This window comes from Dermacentor albipictus, chromosome 2, assembly GCF_038994185.2.
Source record: "Dermacentor albipictus isolate Rhodes 1998 colony chromosome 2, USDA_Dalb.pri_finalv2, whole genome shotgun sequence".
NCBI classification, from domain to species: Eukaryota; Metazoa; Arthropoda; class Arachnida; order Ixodida; family Ixodidae; genus Dermacentor; species Dermacentor albipictus.
Genome location: NC_091822.1, coordinates 73,062,501 through 73,067,500, shown reverse-complemented (window position 1 = coordinate 73,067,500; position 5,000 = coordinate 73,062,501).

Sequence of the window (5,000 nt, the reverse complement as noted above, 5' to 3'; positions counted from 1 at the left end):
CAAGCAAGCAAGCAAGCAAGCAAGCAAGCAAGCAAGCAAGCAAGCAAGCAAGCAAGCAAGCAAGCAAGCAAGCAAGCAAGCAAGCAAGCAAGCAAGCAAGCAAGCAAGCAAGCAAGCAAGCAAGCAAGCAAGCAAGCAAGCAAGCAAGCAAGCAAGCAAGCAAGCAAGCAAGCAAGCAAGCAAGCAAGCAAGCAAGCAAGCAAGCAAGCAAGCAAGCAAGCAAGCAAGCAAGCAAGCAAGCAAGCAAGCAAGCAAGCAAGCAAGCAAGCAAGCAAGCAAGCAAGCAAGCAAGCAAGCAAGCAAGCAAGCAAGCAAGCAAGCAAGCAAGCAAGCAAGCAAGCAAGCAAGCAAGCAAGCAAGCAAGCAAGCAAGCAAGCAAGCAAGCAAGCAAGCAAGCAAGCAAGCAAGCAAGCAAGCAAGCAAGCAAGCAAGCAAGCAAGCAAGCAAGCAAGCAAGCAAGCAAGCAAGCAAGCAAGCAAGCAAGCAAGCAAGCAAGCAAGCAAGCAAGCAAGCAAGCAAGCAAGCAAGCAAGCAAGCAAGCAAGCAAGCAAGCAAGCAAGCAAGCAAGCAAGCAAGCAAGCAAGCAAGCAAGCAAGCAAGCAAGCAAGCAAGCAAGCAAGCAAGCAAGCAAGCAAGCAAGCAAGCAAGCAAGCAAGCAAGCAAGCAAGCAAGCAAGCAAGCAAGCAAGCAAGCAAGCAAGCAAGCAAGCAAGCAAGCAAGCAAGCAAGCAAGCAAGCAAGCAAGCAAGCAAGCAAGCAAGCAAGCAAGCAAGCAAGCAAGCAAGCAAGCAAGCAAGCAAGCAAGCAAGCAAGCAAGCAAGCAAGCAAGCAAGCAAGCAAGCAAGCAAGCAAGCAAGCAAGCAAGCAAGCAAGCAAGCAAGCAAGCAAGCAAGCAAGCAAGCAAGCAAGCAAGCAAGCAAGCAAGCAAGCAAGCAAGCAAGCAAGCAAGCAAGCAAGCAAGCAAGCAAGCAAGCAAGCAAGCAAGCAAGCAAGCAAGCAAGCAAGCAAGCAAGCAAGCAAGCAAGCAAGCAAGCAAGCAAGCAAGCAAGCAAGCAAGCAAGCAAGCAAGCAAGCAAGCAAGCAAGCAAGCAAGCAAGCAAGCAAGCAAGCAAGCAAGCAAGCAAGCAAGCAAGCAAGCAAGCAAGCAAGCAAGCAAGCAAGCAAGCAAGCAAGCAAGCAAGCAAGCAAGCAAGCAAGCAAGCAAGCAAGCAAGCAAGCAAGCAAGCAAGCAAGCAAGCAAGCAAGCAAGCAAGCAAGCAAGCAAGCAAGCAAGCAAGCAAGCAAGCAAGCAAGCAAGCAAGCAAGCAAGCAAGCAAGCAAGCAAGCAAGCAAGCAAGCAAGCAAGCAAGCAAGCAAGCAAGCAAGCAAGCAAGCAAGCAAGCAAGCAAGCAAGCAAGCAAGCAAGCAAGCAAGCAAGCAAGCAAGCAAGCAAGCAAGCAAGCAAGCAAGCAAGCAAGCAAGCAAGCAAGCAAGCAAGCAAGCAAGCAAGCAAGCAAGCAAGCAAGCAAGCAAGCAAGCAAGCAAGCAAGCAAGCAAGCAAGCAAGCAAGCAAGCAAGCAAGCAAGCAAGCAAGCAAGCAAGCAAGCAAGCAAGCAAGCAAGCAAGCAAGCAAGCAAGCAAGCAAGCAAGCAAGCAAGCAAGCAAGCAAGCAAGCAAGCAAGCAAGCAAGCAAGCAAGCAAGCAAGCAAGCAAGCAAGCAAGCAAGCAAGCAAGCAAGCAAGCAAGCAAGCAAGCAAGCAAGCAAGCAAGCAAGCAAGCAAGCAAGCAAGCAAGCAAGCAAGCAAGCAAGCAAGCAAGCAAGCAAGCAAGCAAGCAAGCAAGCAAGCAAGCAAGCAAGCAAGCAAGCAAGCAAGCAAGCAAGCAAGCAAGCAAGCAAGCAAGCAAGCAAGCAAGCAAGCAAGCAAGCAAGCAAGCAAGCAAGCAAGCAAGCAAGCAAGCAAGCAAGCAAGCAAGCAAGCAAGCAAGCAAGCAAGCAAGCAAGCAAGCAAGCAAGCAAGCAAGCAAGCAAGCAAGCAAGCAAGCAAGCAAGCAAGCAAGCAAGCAAGCAAGCAAGCAAGCAAGCAAGCAAGCAAGCAAGCAAGCAAGCAAGCAAGCAAGCAAGCAAGCAAGCAAGCAAGCAAGCAAGCAAGCAAGCAAGCAAGCAAGCAAGCAAGCAAGCAAGCAAGCAAGCAAGCAAGCAAGCAAGCAAGCAAGCAAGCAAGCAAGCAAGCAAGCAAGCAAGCAAGCAAGCAAGCAAGCAAGCAAGCAAGCAAGCAAGCAAGCAAGCAAGCAAGCAAGCAAGCAAGCAAGCAAGCAAGCAAGCAAGCAAGCAAGCAAGCAAGCAAGCAAGCAAGCAAGCAAGCAAGCAAGCAAGCAAGCAAGCAAGCAAGCAAGCAAGCAAGCAAGCAAGCAAGCAAGCAAGCAAGCAAGCAAGCAAGCAAGCAAGCAAGCAAGCAAGCAAGCAAGCAAGCAAGCAAGCAAGCAAGCAAGCAAGCAAGCAAGCAAGCAAGCAAGCAAGCAAGCAAGCAAGCAAGCAAGCAAGCAAGCAAGCAAGCAAGCAAGCAAGCAAGCAAGCAAGCAAGCAAGCAAGCAAGCAAGCAAGCAAGCAAGCAAGCAAGCAAGCAAGCAAGCAAGCAAGCAAGCAAGCAAGCAAGCAAGCAAGCAAGCAAGCAAGCAAGCAAGCAAGCAAGCAAGCAAGCAAGCAAGCAAGCAAGCAAGCAAGCAAGCAAGCAAGCAAGCAAGCAAGCAAGCAAGCAAGCAAGCAAGCAAGCAAGCAAGCAAGCAAGCAAGCAAGCAAGCAAGCAAGCAAGCAAGCAAGCAAGCAAGCAAGCAAGCAAGCAAGCAAGCAAGCAAGCAAGCAAGCAAGCAAGCAAGCAAGCAAGCAAGCAAGCAAGCAAGCAAGCAAGCAAGCAAGCAAGCAAGCAAGCAAGCAAGCAAGCAAGCAAGCAAGCAAGCAAGCAAGCAAGCAAGCAAGCAAGCAAGCAAGCAAGCAAGCAAGCAAGCAAGCAAGCAAGCAAGCAAGCAAGCAAGCAAGCAAGCAAGCAAGCAAGCAAGCAAGCAAGCAAGCAAGCAAGCAAGCAAGCAAGCAAGCAAGCAAGCAAGCAAGCAAGCAAGCAAGCAAGCAAGCAAGCAAGCAAGCAAGCAAGCAAGCAAGCAAGCAAGCAAGCAAGCAAGCAAGCAAGCAAGCAAGCAAGCAAGCAAGCAAGCAAGCAAGCAAGCAAGCAAGCAAGCAAGCAAGCAAGCAAGCAAGCAAGCAAGCAAGCAAGCAAGCAAGCAAGCAAGCAAGCAAGCAAGCAAGCAAGCAAGCAAGCAAGCAAGCAAGCAAGCAAGCAAGCAAGCAAGCAAGCAAGCAAGCAAGCAAGCAAGCAAGCAAGCAAGCAAGCAAGCAAGCAAGCAAGCAAGCAAGCAAGCAAGCAAGCAAGCAAGCAAGCAAGCAAGCAAGCAAGCAAGCAAGCAAGCAAGCAAGCAAGCAAGCAAGCAAGCAAGCAAGCAAGCAAGCAAGCAAGCAAGCAAGCAAGCAAGCAAGCAAGCAAGCAAGCAAGCAAGCAAGCAAGCAAGCAAGCAAGCAAGCAAGCAAGCAAGCAAGCAAGCAAGCAAGCAAGCAAGCAAGCAAGCAAGCAAGCAAGCAAGCAAGCAAGCAAGCAAGCAAGCAAGCAAGCAAGCAAGCAAGCAAGCAAGCAAGCAAGCAAGCAAGCAAGCAAGCAAGCAAGCAAGCAAGCAAGCAAGCAAGCAAGCAAGCAAGCAAGCAAGCAAGCAAGCAAGCAAGCAAGCAAGCAAGCAAGCAAGCAAGCAAGCAAGCAAGCAAGCAAGCAAGCAAGCAAGCAAGCAAGCAAGCAAGCAAGCAAGCAAGCAAGCAAGCAAGCAAGCAAGCAAGCAAGCAAGCAAGCAAGCAAGCAAGCAAGCAAGCAAGCAAGCAAGCAAGCAAGCAAGCAAGCAAGCAAGCAAGCAAGCAAGCAAGCAAGCAAGCAAGCAAGCAAGCAAGCAAGCAAGCAAGCAAGCAAGCAAGCAAGCAAGCAAGCAAGCAAGCAAGCAAGCAAGCAAGCAAGCAAGCAAGCAAGCAAGCAAGCAAGCAAGCAAGCAAGCAAGCAAGCAAGCAAGCAAGCAAGCAAGCAAGCAAGCAAGCAAGCAAGCAAGCAAGCAAGCAAGCAAGCAAGCAAGCAAGCAAGCAAGCAAGCAAGCAAGCAAGCAAGCAAGCAAGCAAGCAAGCAAGCAAGCAAGCAAGCAAGCAAGCAAGCAAGCAAGCAAGCAAGCAAGCAAGCAAGCAAGCAAGCAAGCAAGCAAGCAAGCAAGCAAGCAAGCAAGCAAGCAAGCAAGCAAGCAAGCAAGCAAGCAAGCAAGCAAGCAAGCAAGCAAGCAAGCAAGCAAGCAAGCAAGCAAGCAAGCAAGCAAGCAAGCAAGCAAGCAAGCAAGCAAGCAAGCAAGCAAGCAAGCAAGCAAGCAAGCAAGCAAGCAAGCAAGCAAGCAAGCAAGCAAGCAAGCAAGCAAGCAAGCAAGCAAGCAAGCAAGCAAGCAAGCAAGCAAGCAAGCAAGCAAGCAAGCAAGCAAGCAAGCAAGCAAGCAAGCAAGCAAGCAAGCAAGCAAGCAAGCAAGCAAGCAAGCAAGCAAGCAAGCAAGCAAGCAAGCAAGCAAGCAAGCAAGCAAGCAAGCAAGCAAGCAAGCAAGCAAGCAAGCAAGCAAGCAAGCAAGCAAGCAAGCAAGCAAGCAAGCAAGCAAGCAAGCAAGCAAGCAAGCAAGCAAGCAAGCAAGCAAGCAAGCAAGCAAGCAAGCAAGCAAGCAAGCAAGCAAGCAAGCAAGCAAGCAAGCAAGCAAGCAAGCAAGCAAGCAAGCAAGCAAGCAAGCAAGCAAGCAAGCAAGCAAGCAAGCAAGCAAGCAAGCAAGCAAGCAAGCAAGCAAGCAAGCAAGCAAGCAAGCAAGCAAGCAAGCAAGCAAGCAAGCAAGCAAGCAAGCAAGCAAGCAAGCAAGCAAGCAAGCAAGCAAGCAAGCAAGCAAGCAAGCAAGCAAGCAAGCAAGCAAGCAAGCAAG